The sequence below is a fragment of the Mobula hypostoma genome, chromosome 6, assembly GCF_963921235.1.
Source record: "Mobula hypostoma chromosome 6, sMobHyp1.1, whole genome shotgun sequence".
Lineage (NCBI taxonomy): Eukaryota > Metazoa > Chordata > Chondrichthyes > Myliobatiformes > Myliobatidae > Mobula > Mobula hypostoma.
Genome location: NC_086102.1, coordinates 63,029,187 through 63,050,677, shown reverse-complemented (window position 1 = coordinate 63,050,677; position 21,491 = coordinate 63,029,187). Strand labels below are relative to the sequence as shown.

Genomic DNA, 21,491 nt, shown 5'->3' with positions numbered 1-21,491 from the left:
CAGGAAAAATATAAAGATACAAATGTGATGTGTTGGAGAAGGTGTGGCTCCAAGGAGGCAAATCATTTTCATATTTTCTGGGATTGCCCTAAATTAAGTCTATTTTGGGAAGGTATTCATAGAACATTAGTTAAGGTACTTAGGTCCCAGATACCTCTGAACTTTGAGACGCTCTATTTGGGGCATGTATTGTTCCTTGAACAGAAGGAAGATATAAAGTTGCTGCAGGCCCTCTTAGCGGCAAGTAAGAAATCAATCACTAGAAAATGGCTAAATCCAATAAGATTGGTACGAAATTATCTTGGAAATATTTAAAATGGAAAAGTTGACTTACTCCCTGAGAACTCAAAAAGAAACATTTTATCAAATCTGGAATAAATAGATTGAATATATAACCCCAATGCGAGCAGACTTTAGATGACTCTCCTAATGATTTATATTGCTCTTCTCATCAACACAGTAATATTGCTAACGTAAGCACACCTAGTCTAAATGTTTTTTTTGGAAAATAGAGAATTAACACAAGTAAAGGGAAAGATATGGGAAAGGGATAAAAAAATGAAAAAATTAAGTAAATAAGTACATAGGGATTGGATAATTATGTCTGCGGGCAGGAACAAGCACGAACAAATTGGGATATAAACACCTACAATGGTTGGTATATAGGCTTGTATGCAACATTTTGGACCAGTGGAAATGGTCCAGAAGGGTTGTATGGAAACTATTATTACCATTTTTCTTAACAACTAATTTCATTACTTAGCCTAATAGGTTAGATTTACCAAAGTACATAATTATCTATTTAAATGTTTATTTTCCTTTTATATCATCTCAATGTGTACTTAAGAATGTATAAATAATTGTAGTTTTATACATATAAAAAAATGGAAAAGGCTATATGTGTGAAAAAAGTACATGATAATTGTGAATTCCTTATCCAAATAAAAATAAAATTAAAAAAAAGGGTTATTTCTCCAGACATATTACCAGTCATTAACAAACTATCACCACTCTCTCACCCAACTCCAAACTGTTAGCCATTTACTTTTGGTCTCCAAACAACTATGGTCATTCTGTGTTCTCCACATCCCTCTCAGTTTCTAGCAACTTAAAACATTACTAATTTTTCCAATTACAGACTGAACATCATTTGTCTGAAGTGTTATCTCTGGTCCTCGCTCTACAGATGCTTTCTGACTTTCTGAATAGTTTCTGTTTTTTTTATTGTGCATGCTTGGCTTGTTTTGTTTTCCATGCTCTTCGTATACAGGTGTTAAATAACAACAACTTTAAACTTCCAGAGCATTGTACTTATTTAAGATGTTAAAATATATAGCAGAGCCTCTATGAAATTTCTTTAACCAAGTAAGTATTTGAATCTAACAACCTACAAGGGAACTCTTAAATTACTGAAGAAGTATAATTTATTCTCATGTTAATATATATATGTGTGTACACATTTATATTATAATAAAGCAGACAGTTAGTATATCCAGCATCTTTAAAACTGCTATTTAATATGTCAATGACAGTTACCTAGATAACATATTACACCTCTCCACATCCACCAGAAACTCACACATTCTTTATAAGCCATACATTCATCAGAAATGTTTAAAAGTTACATTTGAACTGAGGCTATAACAGGAGATCAGAAATTAGGCACCTGCAGTAAGTGACTTCCATCCTGCCTGTTCAAAATGTTTCCACCATTTACCAAGCCTCTCTGCTTAAATGAGTGCAGTGCCAACAAGACTCAAAGAGCTCAACATTATTCAGGTCCAAGCAGTCTACCTGACTGGAAACTCATCTGCTATCCTCATGATTTGCCTCCTCCCCCCATGGTGCACAGGGGTTGCAGTTATATTGTGATGGATATTCACTTTCCAGGGCCTCAGAGGATCATTGCTAACCTCAACTTTCTGGCACGGCAGCATGACCTTTCCAAAGGGTCAGAGTTGTTGGTGATAAAGTTAAATTACAGACCAATATTCCCTGCTCAGCTTCTTCTTGTAAATAAGAACCAGCCTTCAATACTTAATGTAACTTACAAGCAATAATCAGTCTGAAGTTAAAAAGATATTTTTGGAAACAGATAGCACTGTCTGCAGAGCACAGGTTGCTGGCCCACAGCAGCAGGCTGGCTGTTGAAGCGATATGATTCTCATCTGCATCAGCCAAACATAAAACAATGGGGTTAGGTTAACTATAACTAAGTTATTTGCACCATTGTGATAGAGATCAAGGAAGGTTTCCGACCAGACTTACTTTGTCACTTAGCACATCAAACATGGTCGCAGATATGATCAATCAATATTGATTGATTATACCTGCGACTAGAGAGCCACAGATATAACCAATCTCTGATACCTGACTCTGATATAGAGTCCTACATCATGAAGCCAGTCCACACAACATTAATTTTGGGTGTCTGGGATCTCTGTCTGCAGAAGCTTTTAAGCCATCTGTGTGAATTACTTTGTCCAGGCAAAGGTATTTAGAAAACATCACATGCAGATGGCGTCAACTCATAGTAAAACAATACAAATGTTAGAAAACATTGGGGATTGTTAGGAGAATAACAGAAAGAAGAACTAAAATGCATTCTTAACCCATCAGTTTCTGTGACAGATGACTTAACATCTACAACTCATTGGTACATTCTTTTAGTTCATAGGAATGTTTGGAAATCCTTTGAAGTTCATAAATCTTCTGGAATTTGGAAATTGTTAATAAGTTGGAAATCTTTTGTTAATTAGAAATCCTCTGAGTTTTGAATGTGTGTTAAGAACTATTTGTCTAAATTTAAACAAGTATAATTAAAAATAAAATAAACTGTGCTTCAGTTACTCCATCAAGCTGTAACTATCTCTTCCCTGATAGGACAGGGGGATCCACCACTCAAATAGTGGGTATTCACAGCTGGTCCTCGTTGCAGAGACTAGACAGGGAAGTAAACTAGTCTTTGAAGTCTAGTTTGATACAGTACAATCTCCCTATATTGAGGGACCTATTTCATATAGTGCTTAAAATGTCCTTTTGACTTTAAAAATTTGCGGTCAGTGAACCCAATACCATCACACTGTCAAATCATAACTTGTCCCACTGAAGATGGAAACACCACCCCCAGCAGGATTCCTTCTGTGCCACATGCCATAGTGATTCACATTGGATCTGAATCCTGGAATAGCCCATCCAACAGCACCATGAGATAGTGCTCACTGATAGGACCAATGAAGTTCCAGAACATTACGTGTGTAAATAAAAAGACAGCACATGTTTATTTGCTGGAATAATGGTTCTTTGGTTAGGTCAGCACTATTGTTGCTTTTAAACTGGACAGAATAACAAGATCTGCATACACAGCAATTTTTCCTAGTACATGTTGAGTACCCCTTACTTGAAACGCTTGGGGTTGGAAGTGTTTTGGATTTTTTCTGGATTTTGTAACATATATAATGAGATAGCTTGGAATCGCCATCATTTCGGAGCCTGAATTTATGTGCTACCAGTAAGCAGTCTTTGTCTTACACTTGTTCAGCACACATATGTACTTAACACTAAAAATTATTACATACCATTAACATAATGAAAATATAATGTGTGTAGGGTAATAAAGGCAGCACAGCAGCTTTGGGAGAATACCTAAATCTGATGTTGAACAACAACAATCAACGGCAGGATTTCAGACTACGATGTTGTGTTGTGATTGAAAGGTTACAGTACACTGTATTTATGTTTTACTTTTTTTTTAGGTTATATGTAAGGTATAAAAACAATCAGTATTGTTCTGGTGTTAGATTTTTATTAATGGTGATCTTGTCAAACTCAGCAATGAATTTCTCTGCTGCTTCATAATCAGCAAATACTTTAAAAATTCAATACCAAGCCTTCTTTTAAATTTCTGCAACCAGCCCACTGAATATTCACAATTACCTTCAATTTTCAGTTTGTCTTGATAGATCTTTGCTTGTTTCATGATCAGTATACCATTAAATGGCATATGTTCACTTCAATGCTGATGAATCCACTCTTTCAATACTCGTTTGAGATCTTAATTTTTCACTCTGTGCAGGGTGTCTCTATTTTTCATTCACTTCTGTTCATTACATATGTGATGTTACTTCTTAGAACTGTGTGTGGTGCGCAGACACCTACACATCACCTGGGAACCTTCCCAGCACCTTGTGGAATTTTGCATTTGTGATGTCATGTCAGCGCTCAAAAAAAACTTCCGCATTTCAGAGTTTTTAGGATTTTGGATTTTCAGATAAGGGGTACTCAACTTGTAGTTTCTTTTAACCTCACGAGTTTTCTTGCATCAAAGCTCAAAAAATAGTTGTATTACTCCTTCCTGAATAGTCATACAAATCTTCATGCTTATAACTTGCTTCAGCTAACAGATTCAGTCTGTTCGCTAACTGAGTGTAATGAACCGTAAGCCAAATCGAAATTATTAAAATGTAGTGAACTGAAATTGATCTTGTTGTGGTAGCATAGTGGTTACTTAAGCAAGTTTGATACATGTTAAATATCAGAAATAAACTATTTTTGCCATTAGAAGCTTCAGTTTAATTTTAAAAAGTGTAGGTTACTTACTTTTGAATTGCAATACTCTAGAGTGTTTTGATAACAAAATATATGCGTTACCAAGTAGACTCTTAATTGATCTTCAATGTATATTGGTATAACAAAATTCTTACTATTTCGGGAAAAGGCCCCAACATTCCTATTTTTGTGCCAAGTGTGCAAGATGACAATATAAATAGGAGATGAACGGAGACAATGTTTGCATCAAGTGTTGGGACAGAGGTGATGCACGAATGTGTGACTGAAAATTCATCTCCAGGTCAAATGTGATATCAAGATTTCCAACAGCCTGTTTCAGCTTCACACAGATGTCAGGGAACTGGATAAATTGCTATCAGCAAGACTGGTGACTAGAAAAGTGAATCTATGATGGCAATTGAAGACAATTGTTCTTGTCATCCCAATATTTTGTGACATAACTCTTTATCCACTGTTGAAATCAAGCAGGCTCCTATTAGAATGTGCAAGCATCAATGTAATTGGTGTCCAGGATTGAGTTGGGTGGGAACTGAAACAATTGATAATGCTTTGTTTAATATTCAGCTACTCCGTTTTAAAAAATTAACGATCATGCTGCCAACTAGGGTAGGGTCTTGTTCCTGTGCTGAATAGTCCTGGGGTTAGCATTGGCATGAAGAGTGTTTTATTCCAGAAATTGTAGTCAGTGCTGAAGAGCTGATGCTCAGCACTGATCTGAGATGAAAATTTTCACTTATCTTGTTTGGTTCCCCTCAATCCAAACTTTGGACTGTAACTGGTTTAAGGACCACACTTGGACTCTGAGCAATGGATGAGCTTTTTCCATCATGTGCTGTGAAGCATAGGCAAGGCCACACCAGGCTCTAGCCACAGACACCAGAAAGGTGTCTGTAACTATTTGTCTTATAAAATATGAAATAATCAGTCACCTTACTTAAAGCACTAAAATGCTAAGCTTGATTCTTTGTTTGCCAGATATACGACTATGTGAGCCAGGTTTGGATTGAGCAATTTGAACTTGAACAGCTAGCCTTTTTTCCAAAGCATCAGCACAATTTAAATACTCAGTAATTATGAAGTACTTCCATGAAGTTTTCATCTTTGTGAAGAGCATTCTGACAGGCTGCATCACTGTCTGGTATGGAGGGGCTACTGCACAGGACCGAAAGAAGCTGCAGAGGGTTGTAAATCTAGTCAGCTCCATCTTGGGACTAGCCTACAAAGTACCCAGGACATCTTCAGGGAGCAGTGTCTCAGAAAGGTAGTGTCCATTATTAAGGACCTCCAACACTGCAGGGCATGCCCTTTTCTCACTGTTACCATCAGGTAGGAGGCACAGAAGCCTGAAGGCACACACTCAGTGATTCAGGAACAGCTTCTTCCCTTCTGCCATCCAATTCCTAAATGAACATTGAACCCTTGGACAATACTTCACCTTTTTTTAATATACAGTAACGTTTTTTGCACATTTTTAAAAATCTATTCAATATACTTAAACTTTAATTGATTTACTTATTTATTAATATTATTATTTTTATTTTTTTTCTCTTCTATGTTATGTATTGCATTGAACTGCTGCTGCTAAGTTAACAAATTTCACATCACATGCCGGTGATAATAAAACTGATTCTGATTCTGATTCTGATTTTGAAACAGCATTTTCTCAAATAATTTAAAAATATGAAAAGACAAATCTCAAAAAACCAGGTAACCAAGAATTCTGGTCTGTTTGAATTTGAATTTATTTAAATCTTACGTCCATCCCACAACGTGAGGGAATAAATATCATTGCATTATGACTCAATCTTTGCGTTATGTACAGACATGTGAATCAGTAAGTCTAATGGCTTGTGTTTGCCAGATGGAAGCAGCTGAAACAATTCATGGTTGGGGTGACTGGACTTTTTTTTCTGCACCTTGCCCTGTGTGCATTTGAAAATATTTACAGACCTATATGGCTGGAAAGCTTTCATAATGCATTAACAACTTCCTCAGGAAAGTTGAAGTGAAGGTGACCTTCTTCAAATGCCACCTGTCTGTCCACTCTCAGTTATGGGAAGGATGTCTTCCTTAGACACTGGTGATATGTGTGCAGCTCTTGTCCTCTATGAGCCAGGGTAATATGGCTGTACCATTCTCACACTTGGTCTGAAGGTGGCAGAAAGGTTCTGATGCAGAGATGCAACTCTATTACACAGAGAACGTTAAATTGAAACAAGAAAAATTGCAATAACTGCAGATTTTGTCAATTACCATCTCACTGTAGCCTTCAGTGACAACCAGCAGGAGGGCACTCAGCACTGCATTCAGTTCTGGTCTTCTCAGGTATATCCAATAAAGACAGCTATGATAATGTTCTTGCAACAAAATTGCATGGTTCACTGCTTTATGATATTCTTATCTCTCCCTCCAGTTGGAGGCATTGAGAATTATGTGGTCTCAAAGGTATATTAGAGCAGATGATCCTTGCTTGCTTGGCATACCTTTAGAATAACATCATCACTCTCTAAGAAGGGACAGAGTCAAAAGAAAGGACATTATAGGCCCAAAAGCCTGACTTCAGGGATTGGGAAGATGTTGGAGTCCAGGATTAGGATGAGGTTCCAGAGGCACATGATGAAAAAGGCCAAAGTCAGCATTGTTTCTGTAACATGATTTCTTGCCTGAAAAATTTGTTGGAATTTTTCGAGGCAAGAACAGGTCAGATACACAAAGGAGAGTCAGTGGACGTTGTTTACTTGGATTTTCTGAAGCCCCGTGATGAGGCTGCTAAACAAGAAAAGAGCCCTTCGCATTACAGGAAAGATACTAGCATGGACAGAAGATTAACTGGCTAGCAGGAAACAAAGATTGGGAATAAAGAGGGCCTTTTCCAGTTGACTGCTGGTGACCAGTGGTGTGCTGCATGGGTCGTTGTTGGGACTGCTTCATTTCATGTTACATGTCAATGATTTGGATGACAGAATTGACGACTTTGTGGCCTAGTTTGCGGATGACAGGAATGTAGGTGGATGGACAGATAGTGTTGAGAAAGTAGTGAATCTACAGAAAGAGTTCAACAGATTGTGAGAATGGGCAAAGTAGAAGCATATGGAATGCAGTATGGGGAATTATATGATCATGCACTATTTTCTAAACAGGAAAAAAATTCAAAAATCAGAAGTGAAAAGGGATTTGGGGAATTTGTGCTGGATTCCCTGAAAGTTAACTTGCAGGTTGAGTCGGTGGTAAATATAGCAAATGAAATATTAGCATAATTTTGAGTACTGGAATATAAAAACACAGATGTAATGCTGAAGCTTTATAAGACATTGATCAAACTGCATTTATGTTACATACCAGCAGCAATGGATATTGAGGGAATTCTGGCATCGCCAGACCCTGAGGCATTAAGGGACGCCAGAAAAGACGACTTGTTGGCCATTGCAAAACAACTAGGATTTGTTACAGTAAAATCGGCTATGAGAAAGGCTGAGATTCAGAGGAAAATAGCTGAGTAGTATGTAGCTACGGAGAAGTTTAGAGGGGAGGTGTTAGAAATATTTCCTGAAGGGCAACCAGGTGAGCGTCAGTTGCGGCTGGAACAAATGAAGTTAGAGAGACAGAGAGACTTAAATTAGAGGACAGGGAAAGACAAAGGCAGTTTGAAGCTGCGGAAAAGGATAAACAGAGAGAAGAAGACGGGTTTCGTTTACTGTGAGTGTCACTTTAAGAGACGCCTGGATGAGGTAGGACTATGATATCAGTATAACAAGCTGCGACAGACCGCTAAGATTTTCAGTGGTGGTAAGGAGAAGAAGGATTTTAGACTGCAAACTGCCAGTAGGAGTTTGCTGAAAAATGGGAGAAGTCTGATACTTTCCCATGCCCAAAAGATTGGGTTGCTCAACGGAACACGGTTTATTGGATGTGGGACTGTCACTTCATACAATCCATATGTGGATTTTGTTGGAGTATCCTGTGGCACCACTTTCGTTAACACTTACCTGAATTTGGGTGTGTTATGTGGTAACCACTTGGAAGAAGGGATATTCCGTGACTGTCATCCTGTGATGTTTTACGTGGATTTTGGAACAACTCGATAGATAAGATCTTCGGCGACTGTTATTTCGTTTACCCAGCGTGGAACCCATGGAATTTCTTCGTAATCACCTTCTCTCTACATTTTAACATGGATTTACAGATCTCTCCCCTCACTCATTTATTCCGTAGATCACTGAACCTTTCTACTTTACCGTCTGAATCTTAAGACTTTAAGAATTGTTCCTAAACTTGACTTTTTCGGAGCCACACACACATATACATGCAAAACACTGTTAACTTCCATTTATTTCGTTTAATCTTTTATATTTTGAGTAGATACTAATAAAGATAGTGGTTTTAACATTAAAATCTGGCTCAATTTGTGATCTATTGCTGCTGGTACGTAGCAATTTGAAGTATCGTCAACAGTTTTAAGCCCCTTATCAAAGAACGGATGTTCTGGGTTTGGAGGGCATTCATGAGAATAATTCAGAAAATGTAAGTAAGGGTTAACGTATGAGGTGTGTTTGATGGCTCTGGCCCTGTACTCACTGGAATTCAGAACAGCGAGGGGGGATCTCATTGTATATTGAAAGGCCTGAATAGAGTGGATGTGGGGAGAATTTTTCCTATAGTGGTGCAGTCTCCGACTAGAGGGCACAGCCCTTGAATGGAATACATTTAGAACTGAGATAAGGAGGAATCTGGTGAATCTGCGGAATTCATTGCCGTAGATAGCTGTGGAGGCCAAGTTATTAGGTATATTTAAAGTGGACATTGATAAATTCTTGATTAGTAATGGTGTCAAAGGTTACAGGGAGAAGGAAAGAGAATGGGGTTGAGGGGGATAATAAATAAGCCATGATTCAATGGCGAACCAGAGTCAATGGGCCAAATGGTAAAATTCTGCTCCAATATCGCATGGTCTTTCAGTGATCTTGCAAGAATTCTGCTCAGACCATGGTAGGCCTATAATGTGCCACCAATTGAAGGAGGGCAGGAAGGAAGAGTGGTTCAGGCCTGCATTTCACTCAGGGAACAGTTCAAAAGTATGAGCTGAGAAACTCTGTAAAATATCAAAACTGAGTTTCTATCAATTGCAACCAAATGACAGGTATATCACTTTAGAAATTATGGTTGAAGCACAGAGTAATAATGCCCGCTTTTCAAATTACTATCAATTACATTTGTTTTGTAATCCTGCTCGAACACTGTTCTTTCTCTGCAGGTCTCTTAAATTTAAACAATCTCCCTCAAAAGACAATTGGTAGGTCTGCTTTTTTGAACTGTGGAATTCAATGCCTAAAATTATAAGAGATGCACACTCAGCTGACACGTAAATGCCAGCTCAGAAACTATTTATTTAACTTTACTTTTGATTAACAACACTTGGTCCTTTATTTTCATGTTTGCACTTCATCCCATTGTAAAGCACTTTGAACTATGTTGTTTACATGAAAAGTCCTTTATTATTTATGGAATGAATAATATCCTTTTCTTATTCCTATGTTAACTTTTAACTGCATCATACTTAGTGTATTTAAAAGTCAATACTGTATCTTTACAGCTTTCCAATCAATACATATTGTTGATCATTTTGAAATTATTCCAATAAACTTGATGAAATCCAGATCCTCATATTCTGCTGAATCCAAACTTCCAAGCTACTGCTGGATGTTTTTTAATACATTCTCTGAATTATTGTAGGTAACATAATGATTCATATTCCAAATCCAAGTTTTGATATTTTGATCACATTTTATATATTTTAGTTCAAATATCCAATGTGGCAAACTAGTTAGTTTAATGAGTTCAGTACAACATTGTGGACCAAAGGACTTAGTCCTATGTCCTGTTCTATGTTAGATCCCATACTTAAAACTTTACATTGGGTTCATTCCTGCAGATCTGTAATATAAATAGTTTAAAGGGCCAAGAACTCATCTCTACAAGACTCCACTCTGTTTTCTAATTCAGGTTTAATGTCACCGGCAATTGTCGCGACATTTGTTAATTTCGTGGCAGCAGCACAATCCAATACGTCACAATCTAGAGAAAAATTACTGTGAATTACAGTAAATATTTATATAATAATTACATTAAATAAGTTGTGCAAAAAAAAGTAGAAAGTACTGAGGTAGTGTTCGTGGGTTCAATGTCCATCCAGAAATCAGATGGTAAAAGGGAAGAAGCTGTTCCTGAATTGTTGAGTGTGTGCCTTCAGGCTTCTGTACCTCCTACCTGATGGTAACAATAAGAAAGGGGATGCCCTGGGTGGTGGGTGTTCTTAATGATGGACACTGCCTTTTTGGGGCACCACTCCTTGAAGATTTCTTGGAGGCTAGTACCCATGAAAGAGCTGACTAATTTTACAACTCTCTGCAGCTTACTTCAATCCGTACAGTAGCAGCCCCCACCCCCCATCAAATAGCAGACAGTGACGCAGCCAGTTAGAATGCTCTTCACAGTGCATTTGTATAAATTTAAAAGTGTTTTAGGTCACAAACCAAATCTCCTCAAACTCCTAATGGAATATAGCCACTGTCTTCTTTATAGCTGTATCGATATGTTGTGTCCAGATTGGTCTCTCGGATATACTGACACCTAGGATCTTGAAATTGCTCACTCTCGTCACTCCTGATCCGTCTAAGAGGACTATGAGAACTGGCAATGAGACAGCCAGTTTTCAATCTCGTACAAAGCACTTCCTCTATACTCATGAACTCTCAATTTATGCAACAGCCTCCTATGTGTCTCCTTGTCAAATGTCTTTTGGAAACAGACAAAAGTCCATAGAAGTATATAAACAAATATAAAGCTTGGGTATAAAACACAATCTTCAACCCACAATAACAGAGTGAATATATCTCGAACCTTGCATTTTATAGTCTGAGCTACAGTGCTGCCGCATCTTCTTCAATTCATCATAGTCATTGTTGGAATTTGAAACCACCTCAAACTCCAACAATGAATGTCATCCTGCACACATCTCTTGCTTCTCAACAAATAGAAACAGCCAACCTGTAACTGAATGGTAATGTTTAGCCATTGAAACCTGATAATTGTATTTGAGTTGTACCTGGCAGAGGAGATCAGGTTATATTTTCTTGAAGCAAGATTTTTAAGAGCATCCTGCTCCAACCCCATGTGGAAAAGTTTTTGTATCGTCAGCAGTGAAATTGCAATAATGATTATTTCAAATTTTAAATTCTCCACACAAGGGAATTCAACGTGCTCTGCTGAATAGTTGATATATGCTAATTTCCCTTCCATCCATGTGTTCTCAGAAAATTATTCCAGAAGCAAATCTTATTTTAAATAATATCTCACATTTCATTAAAAACACTAATTTTATAAGTTTGTTTACATCCTCTGTAACATAGAATACAATGTTGAGTTCCCAATAAGTACAATTCACTGTTAAATAGAAATATCCTCTAACTAAAGTTGCAATTGCTTTACTCCTGATTCGTGAAGTGTGGAAATTGGGTCTTTCCAGGAGTCAGTTTCAAACTTTAAAATTCCCAGTAGGAAATTACCAAGCAACAACTGTAGAGTTGTAAAGTTGAGTGTTCTTCGCAATCACATGTACCTCTGTCAACATTAACATGTTTCTTTCATAACATAATATTAACATTTATTAACATGTCAATAACTCAATTAAAATGATGTTTATTGTACACATTTTTGACTGAGTCTTCATGTGAGCAGTAAGGTACTCAAGGTATTTAGTAAAATTGTTTACATTTTACTGACAGACCAGATATCGTGTTAACACCCAGAAACTTGTCTCCAAAGATTGCCTCATGTGGTGACTGACATGACCCCACAATGCAAAATAATAGAGTGGAAGCAGAATGACATAACTTTTCCATGGAAATGTTGAAACTTGTTTAAAAAATTAAATGAATACTTGCTGCATCTCTATTTACAGTTAACTTCTCATGCTCATTTTGTGCTTTTCAATGTATATTAACTTGTTCTTTAACAGATTTGACATTGTGGCCCCTGCCCATCCCCCACCTGAGACATCTGTTGTCGGCCCCCAACCAACACATATTCCACTCTCCCCTCCTACCCCTCCTCACAGTCCCCCACCCTGCTCTCATGACTATACCCCTCCCCCACACGAACCCACCATGGTGGGCTTCACAGCTGAACAGGTGAGAAGACAGCTGAAACGTCTCAACCGAAGCAAGGCTGCAGGACTGGATGGTGTCAGCACCAGGGTGCTCAAAGCCTGTGCCCCTCAGCTACGTGGAGTACTTCGCCATGTATTCAACCTGAGCCTGAGACTCCGGAAGGTTCCTGTACTGTGGAAGAAATCCTGCCTCGTCCCTGTGCCGAAGACGCCGCGCCCCAGCGGCCTCAATGACTACAGACCGGTGGCATTGACCTCCCACATCATGAAGACCCTGGAGAGACTTGTTCTGGAGCTGCTCCAGCCTATGGTCAGGCCACACTTAGATCCCCTTCAGTTCGCCTACCAGCCTCGACTAGGAGTTGAGGATGCCATCGTCTACCTGCTGAACTGTGTCTACGCCCACCTGGACAAGCCAGCGAGCACTGTGAGGGTCATGTTTTTTGACTTCAGTCCGTTCAACACCCTCCGCCCTGCTCTGCTGGGGGAGAAGCTGACAGCGATGCAGGTGGATGCTTCCCTGGTATCATGGATTCTTGATTACCTGACTGGCAGACCACAGTACGTGTGCTTGCAGTGATCAGCAGCACTGGGGCTCCACAGGGGACTGTCTTGTCTCCCTTTCTCTTCACCATTTACACCTCGGACTTCAACTACTGCACAGAGTCTTGTCATCTTCAGAAGTTTGAACTGACAATAAACTGGACTGGTCAAAGAACACTGAGGCTGTCTACAAGAAGGGTCAGAGCCGTCTCTATTTCCTGAGGAGACTGAGGTCCTTTAACATTTGCCGGACGATGTTGAGGATGTTCTACGAGTCTGTGGTGGCCAGTGCTATCATGTTTGCTGTTGTGTGCTGGGGCAGCAGGCTGAGAGTAGCAGACACCAACAGAATCAACAAACTCATCCGTAAGGCCAGTGATGTTGTGGGGATGGAACTGGACTCTCACAGTGGTATCTGAAAAGAGGATGCTGTCTAAGTTGCATGCCATCTTGGTCAATGTCTCCCATCCACTACATAATGTACTGGGTGGGCACAGGAGTACATTCAGCCAGAGACTGATTTCACTGAGACGTAGCATAGAGCGTCATAGGAAGTCATTCCTGCCTGTGGCCATCAAACTTTACAACTCCTCTCTTGGAGGGTCAGACACCCTGAGCCAATAGGCTGGTCCTCGACTTATTTCATAATTTACTGGCATAATATACATACTACTATTTAACTATTTATGGTTCTATTACTATTTATTATTTATGGTGCAACTGCAACAAAAACCAGTTTCCCCCGGGATCAATAAGGTATGACTATGACTATGACTATATTAAAATGCACAGTGTACAGTTTTGATGCATGTCATGTGTGGAACAGAGCAAGTTGCAAACAGACAGATGACCAGAGAACATATTGCTTCATGACGTAAATAGGATGACGCAAATAGGAAGGACGCATATTGGGTGGGACACTTGGAGTTAAATGGGAGAAACAGTGCCTCAGACTATTTTACATGCATCCTAAAGAACAGACAACGTCTGAGTACAACACCTCACCTGAAAGAAAATGCCTTCAACAGTGGAGCACTCCTTTAACATCTCAGTAGGTAATAGCCTAGATTTCAGCATGCTCAGTATTGACTGTGACTAGAAAATAATTTATCCAAGATTCAATTTTTTTCAAATGAAGCAATCCATTTGATACATGAACACTATTAATTTCAAACAGCACAGGTAAGAAAAATGTTCAAGTTTCGATAACTTTTGTAGGGGTTAAAGTATAAAGAGTTATCTTCTAAATGAGTGAACACCAAAATATACATGTTTTAATCTAGAATGTGGAATATTAAATGTTTAAAATGTTTTTTGTTGTTTGTATTTCCATACATGTAAGGGATTATTAACATACTGTTTTTCTTAGAAGAGACAATTCTCTTAAATAATTTCATTTTTCCTAAGTTACCACCTATAATAAATAACATTCTTCACTGCTAACATACTGATAATTCAATGAGACAGACAAAGAAATACAATGTAATTCTTGCTTACAATTTCTTGTTACTTAACTATGCTGTCAAATTTTCTTACATCTTGCTGAAGCAATCCTTGCCCAAGTGCATTTACAATAGACAAAGCCAGAGTAGCATGATGAAATAAATTGCTGAACTTCAAATCATGCCTACATTTTGTAAGTAATGAGACTTCCAGAACAGCATTATGTTGAATATCTACAATAGAGTGGATTGCAGCTCCTCCCCTTCAAGCGATCTTAAACTTGCAGTACTGTACAATTGGAAAAATGCTGCAAAATGTTTTCCACAGCAATAAGTTTATCATTTTCTGAAACTTTTCCTCTGTAAACAACACAAAATTATTTTAACATTTTTGCAGAATTAGATGTTCTAAATTTGGACGTTTTCATTTTTGAAGCAATTGAATTAATCGCGTCATCTGTATTTGTTGAAGGTGCTTTGCATCAATTACCAGCAGGCTTAATCAAAAAATTAATACTTTTGCCAAAACCTTAAACAACCAAAGTATTAGGTTAATTTCTAACCATTTCCTGAGCTATGGCACGTGAACTTACAGCAGCAACTAACTTTATCATTATTAATGGCCTTGAACTGCAGGTGCTGGAAATATACTCCTAGTATTTTGCTACGGAATTCATTGCCATCAATTAAAGGAAAATGTCATGCCTCATAACAGCCAAGTTTCTGCATGAGGCATCGTGTCTAGAGAGGGCTCTGGAATACAGAGCTGAGCACCAATGCTGCATAGCTTCTCAAGAATAATTAAATGGAGCGAGCCAGTCCTTTGGAGAAAAGCAACACAATTAACTGTTAGAAAGCATTAACACTTTTCCTGGATACTCCTGAAGAAAAATCACCAAATGAGAAAATGGATTTCATCTACCTTCAAACTACCATGTTCCACCACATGCATGAACTAAGTACTCAACATTAGCAAAACCAAAGAGCTGATTATTAACTACAGGAGGAAGAAACCAGAAGTCTATGAGGCAGTCCTCTTTTGGACATTGGAGGTGCAGATGGTCAGTAACTTTAAATTCCTTGGTGTTATCACTTCAGAAGATCTGAACTGAGAACAGCACGTAAGTGCCACCAGAAAAAAGGCACAATAGCACCTCTACTTTCTTAGAAGTTTGTGCAGATTCAGCATGTCATATAAAACTTTGACAAACTTCTATAGATGTACAGTGGAGAGTATGGCCTAGTATGGAAACATCAATGTGCAAAGCTGGAAAAGTCTACAAAAGCTGGTAGATACACCAAAGTCCATCACAGGCAAGCCTTCTCCACGTTGAGCATGTCTACAAGAAATGATGCCACAAGACAGTACCCCCACCACTGCCATCAGGAAGGAAGTGTAGGAGTCTTCAGTCCCACGCTACCAGGTACAGGAATAGTTGTTACCCTTCAACCATCAGGCTCCTGAACCAGCATTGATAACTTTTTTCACATTGGCACCAAACTATTTTCACAGACTGTGGACTCACTTTCAAGGACTCTTGCAACTCATGTTCCAGTATTATTTATTTACCTATTTCTTTCTATATCTGCACAATTTTTCTTCTTTTGCACATTGGTTGTTTGTCAGTCTTTTACCTATAGTTTTTCATTAATTCTGTTGAATTTCTTTGTTTTACTGTGAATGCCGGCAAGAAAATAAATTTCAAGTTAGTATATTGGGATATTCATGTACTTTAAATAATAAATTTACTTTGAATTGTATTGCATTTACAAAATGTTCAAATAGAAGTAAGCCAGTATGAACGTGTGATCAAAAACCCTGCAGATATCATCAGATAGAATTTAACTTGGATAACTCCAAAGGGTACTGTGTAGTTCAAGATCAAGTTACCCAACAATGTAAACCAATTTTGCACGGATTCCTAGTGGCCGTTTTCCTGTAGGAAATGCATCTCTTCATTATTTTGGCAAATCGTTCATTCTGCTTGGCACTTATTTTGCTTAAGTTAAATCTCACCAGTATTGGGATCCAAAAGCGGAATTTTCAACTTCACAGATATGAAAAATTACAGTCATTTTGCTCACAGAACAGTCCAGATTTGTGAGCGGAATTCCCTGTAAAAGAGATGTTTAGATGGCAAATACTCAAACTTCTATTTTCGTCTCCACCGAAAATTGGTGATCTTTCAACAATCTCAACCACAGACAACTTAATTACATTGCTCGTAGGGGTCAGTCAGGGTCACAGTGACTCTCCGGAACAGCATCAGTCCAGGATTCTAGCTGCTGTTGCAACTTAGTTTGTTACAAGCTTATAAATGAGGGAGGTCACTCAAAGACCAACATTTGTTATAAACCTACCGATTCCCACAGTTATCTTGTCTATACTTTTTCCAGCTGTCTCCTGTAAAAATGCTATTCCCTTTTCTCAGTTCCTTTGTCTCTGCTACATCTGTTCCTAGAATGTGGCTTGCCTTTCCAGGGCATCAGAGATGACCTCCTTCTTCAAAGAACAGGGTTTCCCTTCCTCGACAACAGATGCTGTCTTCACCTGCATCTCCTCCATTTCCTGAACAAACATGCTCAATGCATATTCCTGAAGCCTTAACAGTGATAAAAATTCCTCTTGTCCTTACCTGTCACCCAATGAGCCTCTGCATCTGACACATCATCCTCTGCAATTTCTGCCACCTCCAAAGGCATCATATCACCAAACATATCTTTACATACCCCCTCACCCCACCTTTCCACGGGGATCACTCCCTCCATGATTCCCTTGTCCATTCGTCCCTCCCCACTAACTTCGCTCCAGGCACTTATCCTTGCAAGCAGCCAAAGTTCTACACCTGCCCATTCACCTCCTCCCTCACAACTATACAGAGCAGCAAACAGTCCTTCCAAGTGAGGTAACACTTCACCTGCGAATCTACTGAAGACTCATACTGTACCTGGTGCTCCCAGTGTGGCCTCCTCTGCATTGGTGAGACCCGTGATAAATTAGGGGACTGCTTCGTTGAGCAACTCCGCTCCATCTGCCAAACACGGAACTTCTTGGTGGCCAAACATTTTAATTCCAATTCCCATTCCCTTTCTGATGTGTTGATCCACGGCCTCCTCTTGTGCCAAGAAGAGGAGCAGCACTTTGTATTCTATCTGGGTAGCATCCAACCAGATGGCATGAATACTGATTTCTCCTTTCAGTAAAAAAAAATCTCCTTTCACCTCTCCTACTCTCCTATTCCCCATTCTGGCTTCTCATCTCTTCTCACCTGCCCATCACCTCCCCTCGGTCCCCTCCTCCTTCCCTTTCTCCTGTGGTCCACTCTCCTCTCCTATCAGATATCTTCCTCTCCAGCTCTTCACCTTTCCTACCCAACTGGATTCACCTATACATTCCAGGTATCCTCCTTCCGCTCCCCCACCTTTTTATTCTGGCATCTTCCCCCTTCTTTTCCAGTCCTCAAAAAGGGTCTCGGTCCGAAACATTGGCCTGACTAGCTGAGTTCCTCCAGCATTTTGTGTGTGTTGCTTTTGGATTTCCAGCACTTGCAGACTTGCTCATGTCTAAAATCGATTGCATATGTTATTACTTCAGGTTTATAGAAGCAGTCAAAGTTAGCATGGACAGATGCCTACAATGCAGGTATCTCCAAAGTACAGACACACAAAGAATGCATGTGTCTTGACAGAGCACTCCTGGCAACTTCCTGCCTGCAGTGTCTGCCTGTAGCCCTGGAGAATCTCTCTGACCACGCCTCCCATGGACACTATTCTCCACAAGTCTATCAAGGTCACTGTGACCTGAAAACTATGCCATGCATCATCCATTTATTCATCATAATTCTCCTCTTGAGCCAGAAAGATATTGTTCATATGAAGGTATGCCCTTTTCACAGCAGTGCCTTAAAATCATACCTACTGAGATTTTGTATCGATGGGAGAACTTCAGAGAAAACTGGACAAAATAAACAAATCGTAAACATAAGAGATTCTGCTGATGCTGGAAACCCAGACCAACACACACAACACTGGGGGATGTCAGCAGGTCAACCAGCATCTATGGAGGGAAATAACAGACCTTTCAAGCTGAGACCTTTCATTAGGGCTGGTGTTGACTATTTCCCTCCATTGATTCAACCTGACCTGCTAAGTTTCTCCAGCACTTGGGTGTTGCCCTGAAATAGACAATGCAGTGCAGTGCAGTACTACACAGGTAAAGTCAAATGAACTGTGTAAGCATCACACCAAAGATCTTGCAATTTCCAATGTTACGGTTCACTTCATTGCTGGTCTTAATGGTGCAAAATAAGAATATTTCTTAATAAATCTATATTTGGAGGAGGAGGAGATGGCGACGTGACGCAGCTTGCGCAGACACTCTAGTGAATGCTGTTATCTGTCAAGTAGGGTGCTGTGCACAATCCTGATTTGATGGAGACAGACATGAGAGAATGGAGGAACATCTGCAGAAACTTCTGAAATGCCCTTTTTGCTGCCGCTGCTACTGTGTGATCCAGAATCTCCAGAGGAGAAGGCCCCAAGTCGTCTTTGCTTGTTGCTCGGTGGCCAGGGTGGGCTCAAAGCGCTCGGCAGAGATGGTGCTCAGTGTCGGAGAGCTGGTCGGAGTCTCAAAGTTTTTGGACGGACTCAGAGTCGGCTGTGGTTGGGTGCTTCCAACGCATCAGCAGTTGTTGGCGCCTGGAGGTATATGGCGGAGAGAGTTTCTCCCTTTTGCCGTCTTCTATCAGGACTATCGGGACTATCGGGAGTCGATCGGAACTTTGAGACTGTTTTTTACCATGCCCATGGTCTGCTCTTTATCAAATTATGGTATTGCTTTGCACTGCTGTAACTATATATGTTATAATTATGTGGTCTTGTCAGTGTTAGTCTTTGGTTTGTCCTTTTTTTTGTGATATCACTCTGGAGGAACGTTGTATCATTTCTTAATGCATGCATTTCCAAATGACAATAAACGAGGACTGAGTGTCCTCATAATCTAATCTAATCTAATTGTTGTTGTTTTACGTCATTATTCCAGGATGTAAATACATAGACAAACAATCAGGAGATTTTCATGTGATAGATGGTAACTGCTCAAAACAGTAATCATCATTCATAATTACATCAACTCTTTACTTGCCATTCCTTTTGGTGTTGGCATTAGCAGTTAGAGTGGAGAGAACAGGTATTAAAGCAAATGGACAATAAGATCAGAACAGGCAGAATGGCTGATGATTGCTGATATTCTTCAGCATGTGCCAAGGCACTGTTAAAAAATTAAGAAGAATTCTGACAGTATATGATATATTCCAATACAATTCATCCAACATTTTCCAAAATCATTAGCCATTAAATTGTGGTTATATTAGATATGTAACTTTTAATTTCAGATTTCAGCGTGATTGGAGATATTAAAATTCTGATGAAGGTATTGGCCTGAAATATCAATTGTTTATTCCCCTCCATCGATGCTGCCTGACCTGCTGAGTTCCTCCAGCACTGGTGTGTGGATTCTCAAGATTTCCCATGTCTACAGAATCTTGTGTCTCTTAAAATCCTCTTACTTGTTTTCAAAAGAAATTGAAAATACCAATAGAAATTATATTGGTCATTAATCAGTATCAAATTGGCAATATCTTCTGCGAGAAATGGAAAAGAATCACTACGCAGAGAATGAAACTTGGTATAAGAACATTGTCTGATCTTAACTTTTGATGAACTTTGGATAAGCGATGGGGTGAGCTTTAATTCCCAAGATGCACTTAAATCCAGTCCTTGAGATTGGATAATAAATAAGTAGTGGTCATGAAGTTCACGGTCGGAAGCCTACCCTCTAATAATGATGGGTTGGCAGGATAATCCTACAGTGCCTCTTGTTGTTTCAAAGGGTGGAGACAGTGCTTATGAGAAATCTCATACTCTATATGGAGCACTCAATATAGCCAGATTAGAAGTGGCTGAGGCAGGTACATTAACAACATTTAAAAGGTACTTAGACAGGTACATGGATAGGAAAGGTTCAGAAGGATAAGGGCCAAATGCAGACAAAAGAGACGTGCTTTGATGGGAATATTGGTTAGCATGGATTAAAGGGGCTGAAGGGTCTGTTTCCAATGCTGTATGACTCCATGAAATTCAAGCCACTTTCTGCCCCAGAACTTAAAAGGAGAAAACTTTCCAAATGCAAAGTACATTTGATCCTGACACATCCGTTGTAATTAGTCCCAAGGATAGAGATGCCAATTAAACACCAACTCTTCAGAGAAGGTAGAGATGAAGGTAGAATGATAGATTATAATTAGTTTAACACATTTTTAAGATTTGCATTTGGCTCTGATTCACTATCTAAATGAATGACAAAAGTGTGGCGATTTAATGCCTGCCAGAAAAATCAACAAAATTAGCTCACTGAAAGACAGAAGTTGTATTAACTTCCTCGAAAATGTTGTATTTGACTGTGCAAGCATTCATGAAAGGCAAGTTTTAAATGATGTATAAAGTTCTGTGCTTTCAAACCATCAGCTTACTATGTTGTTAACTGAAATGTTACCACCTTAATATTGATATTCAAAATTGAATATTGAAATATTGAGTACTTCCATATTGAATAATTAAATCAACTAAAATATTGAAATTGATAGCATCTGATAAGGTCTTTGGATGATAAAGCAAAAAGAAAAGTCACATTCATGCATCCATTCCCCTGTGATAAGCACAACAGATTTGATAGATACTGGAAACCCAGAGTAACCACACAAAATGCTGGGGAA

General features: G+C 39.0%; 1 protein-coding gene across 3 annotated transcripts in view; it reads right to left on the bottom strand.

Annotated features, from left to right (window-relative positions):
- LOC134348068 (interleukin-1 receptor accessory protein-like 1) overlaps positions 1-21,491 on the bottom strand; it is a 1,445,875-nt gene that overhangs the window by 1,245,653 nt on the left and 178,731 nt on the right. Inside the window, exon 1 of one of the 3 annotated variants that reach the window (XM_063050889.1) lies at positions 14,282-14,333. The exons of the other annotated variants lie outside the window; for them this stretch is intronic. The gene's annotated coding sequence lies outside the window, so the exon portion shown is untranslated. Of the gene's footprint in view, positions 1-14,281; positions 14,334-21,491 lie in introns of those variants that run through there. 3 annotated transcript variants of the gene reach the window in all.